The sequence below is a fragment of the Salminus brasiliensis genome, chromosome 5 (assembly GCF_030463535.1).
Source record: "Salminus brasiliensis chromosome 5, fSalBra1.hap2, whole genome shotgun sequence".
NCBI lineage: Eukaryota > Metazoa > Chordata > Actinopteri > Characiformes > Bryconidae > Salminus > Salminus brasiliensis.
In genome coordinates this window covers 10013374-10031830 of record NC_132882.1, presented here as the reverse complement: position 1 = coordinate 10031830, position 18457 = coordinate 10013374, and the positions used below count along the sequence as shown (strand labels likewise).

The following is an 18457-nucleotide window of genomic DNA, read 5'->3' as shown; positions in this document are numbered from 1 at the left end:
AGCCCAGGTCACGTAGCCAGCCAGCTAGCTAGCTAGCCAGCCAGCTAACCGTGCAAACCCCCAGTAAATATCAACTTCGCTCACCTTACGTCTCTTACTAGTGCAGGATTTAAGTGTCAAGAAGGTCACCAACCTTTCACTGTCTTTAAAAAAGTAAAAAAAAGTCACTGGGTTGTAAAACTTTACAGTCAGCGGACTCGAATGTCTGCGTTACCGGCTAGCAGCTAGCTAGCTAGCTAACGTTGCTAGCATAGCTAACAGGCTGGATGCACAACTTTTGACGTCTTACAAAACAGTCAAACGTCAGATGAACAGCTGTCACGGCACCGGCCGACCATTAGTCCTTAGTATTGGGAGGAAAACCGTCCACTTTCGCGCTCATTGCTTTTCACCTCTCACAAATTGCTAACCCAGTTGGTAGCGTAGCTAGCTCTTTTTGGAGCTACGCTAGCTAGCTATCTAGCACTAGCACAGGTATCTAGGTAGAGTTGGGGGGTTAGATAGTCTCCGTCGTGCCATTTTAGTCAATTAAGGGGAGATTTAAGGTGTTTATCAAGTTTGTTGTAGTCCAGCTGCTTAACTAAGCCGGGTTTAGTGGGAGAAGTTAGCTCCTAGCACGTTTTATCGGACTTAGTGGAATTATCCGTTCCACCTTAAATGGTGCAGCAGTTCCATTCTGGCGCCTCCGGCGCCAGAATGGAACTGCTGCACCATTTAAGGTGGAACGGATAATTCCACCCAAACCCAACTTCAACCTCGCATAAATCGGCAGGGCCTTGCACTAGTGACCGCCATTTTCACGCAAACTGCACGGAGAGAGTGTGTGTGAGCCACAACAGCTAACCTTAGCTTGACCAGATTAAAAATGCCTGCTTGTTGAAGCTGCTTCGCCTAGCTAAGCTATCTATCTTATGCCATCGACGGCTCTAGTAAACCAGCGCAGTCCCGGGCACAGCTAAAGGGGGAAGGGGGGGTCAATTCTAATAATAATAATAATAATAATAATAATAACAGCAGCAGAAAAGATCAGACAGCTGTGTGTGAGCTCACCGAGTCCGTCGCCCTCCTCTCAGCGGAGAGGTCGCAGTGTGTGTGTTTTCCTGCTGAGCTGCTGAGCTGCTGCTCCTGCTGCTGTTGTTGAGCTGGGTCTGCTCTCCAAGGCTGGACAGACAGCGCTATGGTCTGGCCATATCTCCCCCTCTCCCTCTCTCTCTCTCTCTCTCTCTCTGCGCTGATATCCAGATTCACACACTGCTGCGTTTTTTTTTTTTTGTTCACACCGCAGAGAAACCCTTCACACGTCCAATGACGTCATTTAAAGAGCCAGGTAACCCCTGCCTGACATCAGCTTTACACCCTTCCAAGTAAAATGGCCTATACACTAGGACATAGTAAGAACCCGGAGGATGCTCAGTGCTCTCATATTGGCCCTGGTGTGGTAAGGTAGTGAGGCCCCCTGTAGTGAGGGTAAGGCAGTTTTGATACTAGAGCATGCTGGAGGACGGTCTCGATCCGTGCACCCGTTGAAAGGGGCCGTCCCTTCTGGGGCTCCTTAATGATCTGGCGTGTGTTGTAAGATCAGGAGGTGTGAGCGCACATCTCCGCATCTGTCTGGCCTATGTAGAGTGGGCTCAGCGGCTTTCCCCATCCACCCTGGGTCAGCAATCATCTTGGTCTTGTCTGCTTTAGGGACAGATTGTTGTTGTCCCAGCACCAGGCCAGTAGTACTGCCACTTCCGGCCCAGTAGTGTCATCAGCAAACCTGATGATGCTGGTGGTGTTCTGGGAGGCCACATCGTCATATGTGAGTCAAGAGTGTGAGCAAGTAGGGCGAAGGGCCTTGCTCAAGGGCCCAACAGTGGCAGCCCAGGTATAGAACCCACAACCCTGTCATCAATAGCCTGGCTTAGCCACCACTGCGCCACCCAGTTAGACAGGGAGGGTGCCAGTCCGGGGGGTGAGGAGCTTTTCTGAGGGTCTGTGTGGGAATGCTGTGCTGTAGTCGATGAACAGCATTCTGACATTGGTGTCATTGACCTTTAGGTGTGTGAATGGCCGTGTAGACTGGACTGTGCAGTGCAGTGGACTGGTTCAGACGGTCCACAAACTGCAACGGGACGATAGTCATTCAGGCAGGTCACTGTCTGGTTCTTCCCTGGGATGGGTACAATCGTGGTAGACCTGAAGCAGGTGGGCATCATGTCGGATGTGATGAGCAAACTCCCGGGGATTGTCTTGGCCTGCTGCCGTCCAAGAGTTTGTTCTCCTTAGATTCTTATGCAGATCTGCTGATGGCACAGTGAGCGCTGTGGAAACACCTGTATGTTTCCACTGTCATGCAATTACTCAATTATTTAGTTGCCCATTAAACTTTCGTCATTTTAATAGCAAGCATTATTGTCATTTCTCATTATTAGTACAAGGCAATCGCATGCAGAATCTACCAGAAGTGCAAACAGTAGCATTAAAAGAGTGCCATATATGTGCAATACATGTGAATATAAGGAATATGTCAATATATCTATGGTAAATATGTTACATGGTACAAAGTCTAGGAACCTTGAATGGTACAAAGGTAAGCAGTAAATTGTCAGCATAGCCAATTGTGCTCCATCAGGCTCCGGCTGCTGATGACAGGCAGCATGAAAGGTAAAGGTACCTTTCATGGTAAAGGTAAAGGTGCATGTGCCTGTCACTGTACAGCGTAATGTGTCCTCCGCATTTAACCCATCTGTGGTAGTGAACACACACTCACACACACACTAGTGAACTAGGGGCAGTGAGTACACACACACACCCAGAGCGGTGGGCAGCCAACTCCAGCGCCCGGGGAGCAGAGAGGGTAAAGGGCCTTGCTCAAGGGCCCAACAGTGGCAGCTTGATGAGCCCAGGAATTGAACCCACAACCCTGTTATCAATATCCTGGCACTCTAACCGCTTAGCCACCACTGCCCCGGTATAGTGGTAGATACTGTTATTTTAGGGTAGAAAGGCTACATAGTGTTGCTTTAAGCTTTGAATACTGATGCAGGTAATTTAAAATGTACAAATTGTTTATAATAAAGCCTGAGAGGCACATGAAAATTGCATAATAATTATGTATTTCCAAATGTACAATTTACTTTTTTTTATTTTAATTTAAATCTTTTAAAGGTTTAAGGAACATTCTCTTGATGTGAAGGTTTTTCACTCTCCTACCCTCTTTTACAAACATGCCTTTTTATGCGAGTGGTTTTATGGCATGACATTGCTCAAAGAGCCTTTTGTAGTACCCTTATTTTAAGCATGTTTACCCCAACAACTGCTCGAACTCTACTTCATACTCACCACTTTCACAACAAAAACATTTGTAGAAACAACGACCAGAGAGGATGAGAAATGACTTTCTCCAGAGGGACAGGGAGACGTGTGAATATTTTTTATTTCACTGCATATTTTTAAGACATGTGACAGAGAAAGGAAGACGAAAGTAAAAGGGAAGGGAAGCTTTGGGTAATGAACACAACAATAAACTACCATGACAGAGAGAATTCCTTTGGTCCTCACAAATCATCCCAAAAATAAAACAGAGATATAAATAAAACAGTGGGAATACACTCAAAAACTTCAGAATCCTCCAGGACAATCCCGAGACTGCTTCACTTTATAAGGAGTATTCACTGATGGCCTATAATAGATCTGACAAAAACAACACACTGATTGAGACACGGTGCATATAAATGCACTACAGCCACTGAAATGGCAGGCCCCTAACCATCATTAACCCCTTAAAAGGCCTATGGCCTGCCAGCATGGCGAAAGTGTTAATACAGACTTTGCAATGGAAAAACAAAGACAAGACAACCATGTTCACCGTTAATGTTGGACACAGATGGAATTCGGCCTCCATCTTTAACCCATCTGTGCAGTGAACACACACATACACACTAGTGGTCAAACACACACAGTGACAGTGAGCACATGTGCACAACCATCGCTCAGCGCCTGGGGAGCAGAGAGGGTCAAGGGCCTTGCTCAAGGGCGCTACAGTGGGTTTCAAACCCACAACCCTGTCATCAAATCTAACTGCTCTAACTGCTGAGCCACCACTGCCCCAGAGAACATACGCTGATTGAAGGGTCAGAATCACTTCTGTTTACTCTTTAAACTCCCAATTTCTTTTTTGAGAAACTTTATAGTTAATATTTTATTCATTAATAAACATATAGATCATGAGAACTGTGTTCACAAAGCCCAAGATGTGCCCAATTGTGTTCTTAACAACCGATGCAGCATGGAGTTAATCATTACTATTAGATACAGCTAACAGTACCAGTAATGATGATGGTAGTGGTGGTCAGTGGTACACTCACATAAGAGGAGAAGATGTTTACATTTACATTTAAGGCATTTAGCAGACGCTCTAATCCAAAGAGAGAGACTTACAAAAGTGCTTCACTGTTTACTCAGAAAATACCCTTAGCTAGTTGTACAGACTGGCATCCAAAACATCCCTCTAAGCTTAGATGCTACTAAATAGCATAGTCAGTATACATTACATATCTTGAAAGAGATGGGTCTTCAGTCTGCGTTTGAAGACAGTGAACGACGTACGCATATCAAAGCAAAAAATAAATAAGTATGTAAATAAATACATGAATAAATACATACATGGCTTCACACTCATATCAGTTAACACCTTGTTCATATGCTCTCATTCATTTTAGCAGCTCTTTCTCAGTTTTCACCAGGAATCCATGGCTCTTGTCTTGGCCTCATTTATCCTGGCCATTGGACATTCCAGAAGAGTAATGTCCCAAAAATAAGATGCACAGGAACCAAGGATTCAGACCATGCTTGCAGTATTGCCTTTTTTGGCCGCTGTGAGGCCGGGCCAAGCTTGTTGAGAAACTTAAAGAAAATGAAAAATCTTTGAAGCCCTTTGGACAGAATTATATTCTTAAAACTTGACATGACATTTACTGCATTTGGCTGAAGCTCTTATCTACACAAGACTTACATTTGAATGATGTTACACATATAGGAGAATGCAGGAGTTAGGAGTCAGGCCCAAGGACTCTTATTGGTGTAGTGTGGTGTGCTTGCCAGTACAGGGAATTAAACCCTAGTCAGCATTGTGGAAGACTTGCTACTATGCTACACACACACACACGACACACTGTATATTACTTTTTAATGACTTACGTATTTGCACCTCTAGACCTAAATGTAAATTAGAAAGGGGGCACCCAGATATAAATTGCTGCTGTCACCCAAAAACCGTGTCTCTCTGGTTTTGCTGTTTTTTCATTTTTTGACATAATTTCAATCTAACAGTTGTTCTTTACAACGCTACTTCCTGCTTAGTTGCACAGCACTATGTTGCATATTCGAAGTTGTTGCACTTTACACTTCACAGTTCATCCCTGCATTGTACATTTCTTTTCTATTTTTTTGTGTAAATATTTGTTGCGCATATATTGCTATTTATATATTTGTCATGGTCTCTGCATATATATTTTATACTTTACTTAATTAGGTTATTTTTTTAGGTTATTTTGTTTGTCTTCTTTGCTTATATACTCTACTCTATGTTCTATCCTATTACTTCTTGTAAGCGGACAGTTATCAAAGCAGTTTACTGCTAACTGAACTGTATATAACTATTTATGTGACAAATAAAACTTTGAACGTGGACTTGAACATCTAATCATGAATGGACCAATAGAAATGCTCCAACTTGGAATATTTTTAAATTGACTTCCAATGAAATTTGAGAAGAATTTTATCTCTGTTATATCTGTAAATTTGCAATTTTGGAGATTTGGAGATACCATGGTCTGGTTCACGTACTACAGCTTCAGAAGCATGTTTCTTGCACAGCTGATGAAGGCCATCCATCTTTAACATCCCTTGACAACATAGACCTACTTGTTCCATACAGTGAAGACACCCTAGACATCCTTTTAACACCATTCTTATGTACGCTGTTAAAAGTATGTTAAAGATCCTTGAGGATCGGATGGAGCTTCTTCAGATGAAACTGTGGAGGAACCTCCTAAGGTGCTTTGAGGAGCCTTTAACCTTCACCTTTTTCTTCTAAAAACCTTTTCTTAAAGGTTCCTCAAAGCACCTTAAGAGGTTCCTCCACAGTTTCAAAAGTTCCTCAAGGATCTTAAACTTTTAACAGTGTAGGACTATGTGTAGTTACAATGACAAGTAGATGGCGCCACAGTACCACATTTCAGCAGGTGACATAAATTCTCCACTGTTTTTAGGAGCCAACTTCACAGTCAGTATACAGTAAACATCGGTTCTGCATTCCTCACAGGGGTCGTTAGCACTCCTGTCAGCATGTGTTCAGATTTGATTAAGTGAAGTAATTCAAGCAGTTTGTTTTCCGAGAGCTCTGTCGGGGGCTGTTTCTGACTTAATGCAGATTGCCTCTAAATTATTCTTATCACCTTATATGGCTTGTCTGTACAGGGTTGTAAATACTGTAGGGCTGTACTGAAACCCTAGGGAGTAGAGGACATATTTATTCATTAATAATTAATAATAACTGTGCTGCCATGTTGCACTGATAAGCCTGAATTTATACGTTCTGTGAATAACTAGATTACTGTACACTGTTAAATGGAAAAGGCAACATAAAGGACATCTCTCTCTCTCTTAGTCTCTGTCTCTCTCCCATTCTCCCTCTCTTTCTTGCTCTCTTTTCCTGTTGGTTCGCAGATGTACAGCATATGGAGAGTTCTGTCTCCTTCTCACCCAAATTCAAATTTTGCATGAACAATAAGTGACTTTTATGGTCAGCATAACTCGCCTGCTTGTGTTTTTGATCTTTCGTTATAATTCTTTGCTCTAGCCCATGATTAATGAGCAGTGGAACTGCTGAACAATCTGGACACAATCATGTGTTCTTCATGCAACTCTGCCATTAGTTCATTCTAGAGGTCTGTTACGTTTCATTGGCAGTTCTAGCAAACGATACCTTTTTGGCACTGCCAACAGCTCGCAAGCTGAGCTGGTCTCTGACCATTCTCCTTCACACCTTGCCTTGGGAGGCCCGTTGCAACGTCGAGGAAGCTGGAGTAGATGTTTCATTCCTCTTCACTTTTACCAAAGGCACCCCATGAATATAGACTGCAGGGCCTGCTGTGTGATGGAAATGAGAATAAGGTGCCACAGTTGGCAAGTCACACATTTGGCAACAACAAAAAAGTAATGTCTGGCAATGAATTGTGGGACGTCCCCAAGAGAGAGAGATGATTGGAGTCTGCGGCTGAGTGAACTTCCTTAGAGGGGGGAAATGCAGTGGGGTAATGACAGCAAAGGGAAGAATTTTGATTTGCAGATTTAGTGAAAAAAGATAATGTGGGATGAGAGGAAGTGAGTGAAAGCGTGTTGAGAAGGAAGGCTGTGGAGTCTTTGGTGGGTCTCAAGAGCCTGAGTGAAAACGACAGAAACGGGATAAACCTACAGTATCCAAACGCGTAAAAAGAGCTCAGTGATATTACAGTAGACATCACAGCTATTAGGACAACTAGCACTGATAGACATGTTATAACAGAGGCAAGTTAGTGTTGAAGTTGGTGTTTGGTCACAAATGCCTTGGTCAAAAAATCAAGCTTCTTCAAATGGTTCTTGGAGCGATTCCATAGAAGAACCACTTTAGTTCCATAAAGATCCATGTTCACACATCTCTATTACAAATATGTGACCTCTTTCACCAACATATCCTAAGAATTTCTTCTTAAATGTGTTCATGAAGAAGTCCTAACAGAAGGTCCATGTCAGATTCATGAAGTGTTTTTAAACCACAGAATTGTTCTCAGCTCTGCTCTTATAATGATGCATCCCACTGACCTCGTAAACTGAACAAATCCCAAATAGAAAAACTCTGAATGCTGCTATCCTTGTGAAAACTGTGTTGTGTGGATTTTAAGGAGAAATTTCTTCATAAGAACTGAGGCTCACGGGTCTTTATGGAACTAAAACGGGTTCTTCTGGTATTTAAAGCACCTTTTTAATAAGTGTAGTGAACTGAAATCCTCTTAAATCTGGTCCAGCTATATTATTGATTGCTTCACATTTTCACTGAAAATATTTCATATTTTTATTTTTAAAAATCAAAATAAAGCCGTTTAAGCCGTTTAGTAATTAGTGTAAATTAAAGCTTGAAAAGCTAGTAAATATACCAACTGAGATAAAATTACTTTTAAGCAATAAAAAAACAGAAATATGTTTAATAATATTATTATATACATATAGCAGTCTCCTACAACAGATATTCTCACTAGAATTAAGAAGTTTTTACTTGCCCAGATATCAACTGTCTTGCAGTTAAATATGACTGAGCCCATGATCATTGTCTTTCCTTTATGATGTTAAACCATCATGGTACCATTAAGGCCAGATTATGGCTTTGTCCCCACATACTCTGCCTCCCATCCACCACTCCAGTTACCCAGTGATAATTCCATGAGAGCTTGCAACAGAATTTCTCTGTTCATTCTTCACAAAACATCTCAATGGAAATAACCATGATCGTTGTCTTTCCTCTAAGATGTTAAACCACACCTCAGGTTTAAGGTTACTGTGTTCAGTCAAGTGAAATGCCAGCTTTAATACACATAAATTGGAACCATGTTTTGTCTTGATGAACTCCTTTGTTGCATTGGGAAATTAGTTTTGTGTGTTGTTGTTTGTTGCTAGTCTGCATAATTACAAAAAAACATGCACTGACTCTTGTAAAAAAAAATAACAACAACAAACGTACAGATGGGTCCATTGTAGCGCCTGCCATGCACGGTTAAATGTTTTATGGCATATTTATTCACACCATATAGCAACTGAGGTACTACGCTCCAAATCATCTATAAATTGTATCTCACTCCAGTTATTGGCAATAAAGACTTTCTTTGTTATCAGAACAACGCACAGATGGATTCCATAAGAAGTTCATTTTCATCTCATTCATCCATGAAACTTGTTCCAGAACCTTTCTGCAGCCTCCAATCTGTACTTCTTGATTCGCCTGCAATTTGTTGTTCCCGAAATAGATGAGAGATGTGAGCTTTCTGTAGTTTTTGCAATTCTAATGACAATCCGTCCAGGAAAACATCAGAGTATGCGTGTGTGAGTGTGTATGAATGTGTATGTGTGTGTGTGTGTGTGTGTGCTGGAAGTTGTTTGTGGTTTCAACTATGGAGGCCTCAATTGAATCCATTCCAGAGATTCCAGGAATTAGAATTTGAGAATTGCTTTCTATGACAAAGATCCTGAATTAGATCTGTTCCCTTTGTAACAAATTAGCTTTTATTATCCTTTGCTTGTACAAAGCCTTGAGAAAGTATTTTCCCATATTTCCTGTAGTTTGGCGCATCTGTCAGAGTGAATGGTTACAGGAAAAAAGGGCAAGCATAAGAATCTGAGCCTCTTAGACTTGTTGGGTTTTCTGATATGCTGTGGTCAGTACCTGCCGTTAGTGGTTTAAGAAAAGACAATCAGAGAACTTCAGACAGGGTCATGGACACCTAAGTCGCATTGCTGCGACCCATGGACACCCCAACTCACAACTTACAGGACTTAAAGGGTCTGCTGCTATCATCTAAAGGGGTCCAGGTACCACAGGACAGTTCCAGACGTCTTGTGGAGCCCATGCCTCAAATGCTAAGATCTTTTGCGACAACACAAAGGGGATACCTTAGGTTAGCCAATCTCTGAAACTACCCAGCCGACATGCTCATGTGGGGCTCATATGGGTGAAACTTGGGTTAGGTGGGTCCCAGATGGGCATAGGGGCCTCAGTGGGATTTTACTTGTGTTGTTAATGGGACTTCCCAGTTGTGACAAACCCACTTGTTACAGCCCACTCTAATATGTGTACAACCTAAATTGGGCCCATGTTTAACCCCTCCTGATCCCATCACTGACCCTAGTAGGCATCCATATGTGGAGGCAACATAAAAACCCATGGACAAAAGTTTCTGTTTACCAGTTGGGCTGACCATATAGGCATGTTATCTGGGTATAAGGTCAACTTGCAGCAGGATGCCCCCCTCCCTCCCGCCATCGTCTTGCACATTTTCCATTTGTCTTCCAATAAACATTAAATCAACACTTCAAAACTATTGCTGTCCATTTGGCAGTAATTACCACATGTAGATGTTTGTGAATCATCTGTTCTATTCCCTTCAGCAAAGTGCACTACTTTCCCCCTTAGTTTGTATTTATTTATTTATCTTGGATACTCTAGAACAATGGTTCTTTATGTGGTTAAAGGGTTTCCTCTCTACACTGGAGAAGCTATTGTACATGATTCTTCAACTGACCTTTTTAAAATGCTTCTATATAGCACTAAAATGGGTTCAAAGACCCTTTTGTGGTACCATCAAGGCCAGATTGATCTCCTCTGGTACTCCTGAGCATTAGCTCTGTATACTCTGCCTATCCCACACCACTGATGCAGTGATAATTCATGCAGTGATAGTTCATTCTTCACAAAACCTCTCAATGGAAATGACATTAGCTCCTCAGCGAGCCTGGTCAAGATCAGCTGAGGATGCCAGCGAGAGGGCATTAGCTGGTTAAGCTTGTTAAGATCAGTAATGTCACATTGTGTTTAGAAATAGACAGTTATTAATTTTGTCCATGTTTTACTCACAGATAATACACTGTTCTAAATATAATTAGATCCACATTCTGCTACAACATCAAAAAGTAACATATTTAGGATACATTTGGAAGACATCCTCATAAGGCACATGGGACTACTACTACTATTTAGAATTACTGCTGCAATTTTTGCCTAATTCCCACTGATCCTCACTGTTACTGGGGGTCAGTTGGCAGCTGTCTTACTACTGATGTACTACATGTACTACAGCCTAGTGTAAAACTGTAGTTAAGTAAGGGTGTAACGGTACACCTACACTCTTCAAAATAAAAGTGGCTCAAATGGTTCTTTGAGTGACACCATAGAGGTGAAGGTCCACAAAGAGCCATGTTTGTAAAATAGATATGTGAGTGTGAAGAACCTTAAAATCAAGTGAAGGTTCTTTAAACCATTAAAAAGGTTATTTATAGAGCAATTCTGTGAATGAATAATATTTATGCCACGATGACAAATGCACAAGTACATCCAATCAACCACATGGGGTACCACAGCAACCACCTGAGACACCATGTCCTTAAGAACCCTTGAAGAACGCCCTCTTCAAAAGTCTACTATAGCAGGAGTCTTCTCTGCTTTTATCTGTTGGGTCCAGTTTTGATGGACTGCTTCTGGGTGTACCAGGAGCAGTCAGAATGAATGGTGTCAGATTTCCCCCATTCTTATTCTTATATAGTGAAATGATTTAACACTGAAGTTTCTATTGTTGCCAACATAAACTGAAATGGCTTTCTTGGCATTTTGAGCTCATGGGATTATATATCAAACATGTACGTTTGCATTATTTCCTGTTATTCTCATCCTGTCATGTTTGATTAATTTATTTGCAAAGTACAGCTTCAGTCATGCACAATCACATCAATCAGGCCTATGAAGAAATGTAGCCTCAACAGAAAGCATGTCTTTGGCAAGAGCAAGACCACAGAGCGCATGTCTCTGTCATGAACGAGAAGTCCGTACAGCATGGAGTCGACGTGTCCCGCTGCGCTGTCAGCTGTCTCTATATCAACTTGGAGCGAGCCTGCGATGTGTGGTAGACTTGCGCAAATTCAGGGAGTCAGCTCTTCGCAGGCTTAACTTTTTCATTCCTGTGGACATGTGTCATAGTGGATCCTTTCATTCGTTATTCAGCTGCATGGATTGAAAAACACACAAATAATCCTTTTCTATGGTTCCATTGGCATCTAGTAAGAAGAGCGCATCTGGAAGCATTATTCACTGACAAACCGAGCCTTTTCTTGTCCTTGGGAAAGAATATATTTTCCAAAAATGCATGAATTATTTAGAGAGGACTAGCAAAAACAGGTGAAACTGTCTAGCTTGCAGTCACATGGATTAACGAAAGACAAATGAATTTAGGGGGAAAACTGATTGCAATAGATCATTATACGTGTAGAACAGTCTCAAGTTTTAACAGGAATTAATGACGCTCTTTGACGAATACACAAACACAAAAGGCAATAATTGCACAGCAAGCAGCATGCACTACTGAAACCACGTTACGTCTGTGTTAACTCGATAGTATCTTCTTGTGTGACTATCCTATACAAACTACTGTTCCTTATCACACCTTTTTTTACAGCAAACTGTGCGCTGCACCATGTAGACCAATGACAGTGGAAAACAAGGGAACATGGGAAATGAACCCAAAACATGTTGTCAAATTTGCAACCAGAGTCTGTTCAGTAGAGAACAGAGGTGGAGCAAGACTCGCCTACTCATTTGGTAGACCTGCCCCCTTCTCCCAGACCAAGTGTGCCTCAGACTTTCTTTGTTGAGCTTACAGTATAGAAGCAGAGCAGATTTCTCCCTGAATTCCCCCTGTTTTTCCAGTAGTACGATGTACCAACAGTAAACATGCAGCTCATGTAAGTTCCACTACAACTCAGCTACTCCATGTAATGAATAGAAAGGGCGCAATGCAGGTGCTGCAGATGACCGGCCTCTCCCAGCCAAGGCTGGCAATCACTTCATTCCTAAGTGTAACCCGACTTCTTAGGATAGAGCAAAGGTAAAGGGTAAAGGTTTAAAAACTGATTTAAAAACGTGCCAATATTAGATGAGATGTTAAATGTGTTTGTCATACAAACATATAGAGATAAGCAGAGCTACACATCATACTGCAACCAGCCAACAGAGGCACTAGACCAGTGGTTGTTCCACCTCTGATGTAACTCTGATTCTGATTCTGTGGATTTTCTGCTGGACAGCTTTAATGCAATAGTTGTTAGATGAGATTGCACTGGTCAAGTTAAAACCCTGTCATTCCCACAGAGAGCACCATGGAGAAATGCTATTAAAAGTAAAAAAAAAAGTATTAAAAAATATAAAAAGAGAGAATATAGGACAACTGAAAGCAGAAGATCTTTAAATTCTCCAATGTCCAATGTTCAAACACAGGCTTTGCTATTACAATAGAATAATATGCAAAGCCAGGCAGTCCTGATTCTTTAGCATTATCAATTATAACATTAACAACAGCAAAAGTGTCTTTGCCATTATTGACAAAGTAACAAACTCACCTACAGATATAACCCTGAACTACAGTTAGGTTAGTCTTATATAACCCCAGGTTAGTCTTATTAAACCTTTAATGCAGAAAGGCTTATTATACACTAAGATGTATTACTTAGTGACTACAGAGACTTCTGTACGAACTGGTGTGGCTGTTCTCTGGTTAATATAAGTTTTTTAAGGGGTGAACAGTGATATTGTTTATTGATACAGTGAGTGGCCTCAAGTCAACCACATGCAGTCTTAACACGTTAAATAAAAAAAAACTGTTAACACGTAAAAAAAAACTGTGTTTAACTTAACTGCACAGGACATAGGACTACTTCAGATAGGGAACACCTCTTTTCCAATCTCGTTAAAACTGCAGTTGTGAAGCTTCTCTTAGAAAAGAAAAATCTAGACGCAACTCCATTTCATTGGAAAAAAAACTGAAAACAACAATCATCTTAAAGCAGCTGCAAGTTTTCTACCTTTAGTTTTCTGCTTTAATTAAGATCAGTAATGATATTAGTTTTAAATAAAGATTCTGAAAAAATGTGACAATGATTTTTTTCTACTTAAAGGCTAGAATTACTTTGTTAAAATAGCAAGTAATGCTTCTGAGAGCATGCCAGTGTCCTGCGGTGTACCCATGGGTTCAATTTATGGGCCACTCTTACTTAAGCATTACATGCTTCCTCTTGGCCAGATCCTACAACAAACACTATGCGATATCTTACCACAGCTATGCAGACAAAACTCAGATTTATTTGGCCCTCTTCCCAAATGACTACGGCCCCCTTGACTCACTTTGTAAGTGTCCTGATCACATCACCAACTGGATGAATAAAGAAGAAAGAACTGAGCCTATTTCATTTGAGCACAGCAATAAAACGGCTCTAGTTACGTCCAAATGTAGCTGCCAGAGTTCTCACTAGGAGCAGAACACATTACTTCCCCACTGTTAAATCCGTACACTGGCTACCAGTATGTTACAGAATACACTTTGAGGTACTACACTACATGGACAAAATTATTGGGACACCTACTTATTCATTGTTTCTTCTCAAATCAAGGGTATTAAAAAGAGGTGATCCAGCCTTTGTTGCAGTAACTGTCTCTACTGTCCAGGGTAGAAGGCTATTCTATTGGCAGTGCTTCTCAACAGGGACTAGACAAGCTGTGTGTGTACATATGCACATCTGTTTTAACCATGGGTGCAACTTAAAGTAGCATGTGCATCCATTAAAGAGGCTGTCCACAAATGTTTGGACATTGAGTGTATTACTGGTCTGTACATTGTGTAATGGTGTTAGACCCAAGCTGAACTCTCAGATCTTTAGACACTAGTCAGTTAGTTGGTTGAGTGTGAATGGTGCATTAATTGAAATGAAAGGCTTAGTTTCACCAAAAATGAAGGAAATTCTTTTTTATGATATGGGTTCTTTAATATTTGTCAACAAGCATCCTATTGCTTAGATTGTAGAGATGTTATACACTTTCAAAATGCAGCTGACTATTACCATTACATATATTACACATTACAATATGTATATTTGTATTTAAACATTATTTGGATTAGATTATTATGTTTAAATGGTAAAAGTATCCCAGTTAGGTGTAGAATTCAGAAGTTCCCCACCAGATGACAATCAGAAATTATGATATAATCATTATTTAATAGAAATAATTAAATGTGGTTTAGCAGTAAAAGAGTTTATACACTGGTATACATATAAAATACATTTTACATCATTTAAATTAGAAATATATTCAGAAATAAACAAGCTTTCTTAATTATCAAAGAGACAAAGCCAAACCCTTTTAAAAGCAAAGTCTGTCTGAAATCCAAGATACAGAAAGAGCAGAGTAGTCACACAATCATCAAACTTAGAGACAGATTTTAAAAGAGAATTCATACATTATGTAAAAAGCCACATATTCACTTGGTGCCCACTTTACTGTGTTGTGGATTTTATTTTGAATGGACCTAACTGCAGATGTTTAACTTAACAATCTACACTTAATCATCCATAATGATGAACATGGGTTTGTAAATTATTAACTAAAATCTCTTACTTACAAAAGTACTCAGGCCCACCAGACCATGGTGCATCCAGTTTGCGTTGATAATCATTAGGGTGCGTCTAGAACTCAGTTGGAGTCCACCTGTTACAATCTGAATGGATTAGACGTACAGTAGTTTGGAAAAGCACAAGTTATTCTGCTGTATATCAGATATTCACAATAACGGCCCACTTGAGCTTAATGGGATCAATGTGACCCAAAAAGAGCAGACGTAGTTTTTGTTCCCTTTGTTTTGCAGCTATTTCAAAATGTACAAGCTTTCAGCTATTTAAACCAATCAAAGATGACCAATTTAAATATCTCATCACAGCTAATAAGTGCTTTCTCCAAATTCACCAAAATGACACTTTTAATGACGTCTCAGAATAATTCAACCTCAAAGCTGGCCAATCTGCTGGTAAATTAACTCATCATAACTAATTACATGGAATATTAATGAACATGTGACTTGTGTGAGTTTTTGTACAGTAATAATATGTGTTTGTTGTTGACAGCTTCAGAAGTTTCACACTTTGGGGTATAGCACACTTCTTCTGCTTGTTTTGCTCCCCACCAGTGTTCATCAGAAATGGAGAAGACCATTGTTTCTACAATCTGGTTGTTGAATGAAGGTGTTTTAAAAGGCATGTTAAAATATTGGGCTCTTTTCTCACTCACTTTTTAATTACTGTAAATGTCTAGATTTCTAAATTTCTAACATTTATAAAGTTTTTTTTTTATTAAAAGTAAATTTGTTTGCTTGTGAAGTAAGGAAAAAGTAAAACAACTTGTGTGCTCAAATAGAAGGAGCTGCTCATTTGGAAAGAGATAACACTTGGTAAGAAATAACACTCATTTACTGTGTTAACCTGTTTTACCTACTTATAGAATCAGAACGTGTGAATTTACTTAGTGAATGAATTTACTTAGTGAATGAACTTAGTGGCTCCTAATCAGGAAGCCAACCCCAGTTCCTGAGACCAACCCCAGCTTATCCTTTCCTCACTCTCCTCAGCCAACCCACATATTCATTCTTACCTGTGTGTGTTTGTGTGTGTATTCTACAAGCAGAAAGACAGATATAAACAGGTGCAATGTTAGAGGAGTTAATTATAGTGAGATCGTCTGGGCAGATCCTTAATGGGACTGTCAATTAGAGACTGTAATTAATGAAACACTTCCTTCCACTCAGTGGCTCTTAATCTAGAAGTCATATCCAGTTGTGTATCCTTTTGTGTATTTTATATATATATATATATATATATATATATATATATATATATATATATATATATATATATTAAACAAAAAATAAAACTGTGTTATTGACTCTGCCCTAGCATACAAAGCCACAGATACACTGAGGTAGTCGGGCTAGGACCAGGTTTGAGCTAGAAGTACACCGCAAAAATGCCAGACTCGGCCCAGATCAGGCTCATTATCAGTTCCAGCGGTGGGCCAGCATGGCTTATCCAATTTCCTACCACTTCCCCACCACACTCTCCCTGCAGATCCTTCCCACAGAAGAGGATAGAATCAGTGTACATGTAGAAATGACTGCTCTTTTTTATTAAATAACACATAACTTACATACATAGTGTGTGAAGTCCAATACAACGCAACAAGCACATTAATAACTGCTTTTCATACAAAAATACAACTACAGCAATATTCCCCTCCAAATAATTATTCTCAGTACTGACAGCTGTGCCCTTCTTTAACTATCTCGTCTTAATTTGGCAGTAAACCAATCGTTGAGTTACATATTTTAAGCGTTCCAGACCATTTCCTGATGAAATAGTATATACATATTATTATATTTTCATTTTAAAATTCAATTGGGAAAGAAAAACTGTCAAACAACCCAAAGAGAAGCAATGAGGTGGCAGGAAAGCACTTTGCAACAACAGCTGAGTTTTCCCACTTGCAAACAGCCACTAATCCTCTTGGCTTTAGCCATTTGTGCAGTGTGCACTCTTCCAATCAGTCAACAGGTGCCATTCAAGCTCTTGATAGCAATAAAACCCTGTAAAGGAAGGTTGTAGAGGACTACAAGCATAGTCACCAAAAGCATAATGACCCAAACAGCCTGATAGTAACATCCAAACACACTTTGACTGAATGATGTGTTTGTTGTGTGATCAGACCTAATAATCTCAGTGTTTTCTCCACACTCTTTGAACAGTTAAGAGCTTAAAGAAATGAATATCTGAATAATAAACAGCTGACCATGTCCCACACATTTCCTAGGCACTCACAACTGTCACTGACATATGCATTTGGTCAAATTCTTCTTTAGAGATATTCAAGAAGGACTGGGAGGCCCTTTGTCTTGGTCAGGTCTGTCAGTATAGACATATAGTATAGACTCATAGACAGTCTTTGGTGGGATTTGAGGAAGGCGGTTGCAGCAGCAAACCCAAGCATATTAGTGAACTGGGGGCCACTGACCATGAGAAATGGGCTAAGATATGCTAAGCTCAGGAATGCTGCCAGAAGCTGGTGTCTGGCTATGCATTAGTTTGCAGCAGGTCATAAGAGCAGAGGGTCTCTACTAAATACTAAAGATGCTCGTCATGAAGGGGTTGAATATTTCTGATACTGCAGTCATCATTAAGAGTGGTATTTGTGTGGATTCTGGAGAATGCACTTGTTCTATTAGTTGTGTTGAGATATTGAAGACAGATGAAAGTTTGTACATTTTGCTAATTAACCTAATTTGCAGTGGGGGTTAAATCATTTTGCTAAAAGCAGAACAAGGCAGAGGTGTTTTTTTCTTGTCTAAATTGATGTCAAATATAATTTTCTTTCTTCTGGTTCTTCATGGTTTTCATTCAAAGTGTTGAAAGCTATTTGAACTGAATAAAGGCAGTTTACACTGCACATTTTCCCATGACAAATCATTGTTCACAGCACTCCCTTCCTAGCTTCTCTAAGGAGAATGGGCACTTCCCACAATAGAAAAACAATATTACTCTGCCCGAGGCCTTCTAGGAAAATAAGGCAGATTGGGGGAAAGGAATTGTTCAGTACCGTGTCAGATGGAACAGCTGTGAGTGAAGCTGAGATTCAACCAGACGAGCAATACTGCACTCAACGTTTACATAGGCCATAAACCATAGCCTAATAATCAGCAAATCTGCTTTGCTTTGTCTGTCTACTGTGTGTGTGTGTGTGTATGTGTGTATACGCATATTATGTGTGTGTGTTTTTAGGTCTTTTTCTGGCAGTGGTGGCCCA

The 18457-nt window shown here is 40.2% G+C and overlaps 1 protein-coding gene across 1 annotated transcript in view; it reads right to left on the bottom strand.

The window, feature by feature from the left end:
- The window catches only part of LOC140555963 (NEDD4-like E3 ubiquitin-protein ligase WWP1), a 43242-nt gene extending 42079 nt beyond the window's left edge, over window positions 1-1163 (bottom strand). The window contains exon 1 of the mRNA XM_072679364.1: window positions 1051-1163. The gene's annotated coding sequence lies outside the window, so the exon portion shown is untranslated. The remainder of the gene's footprint in view (window positions 1-1050) is intronic.
- Between the last annotated feature and the right edge of the window lie 17294 nt (window positions 1164-18457).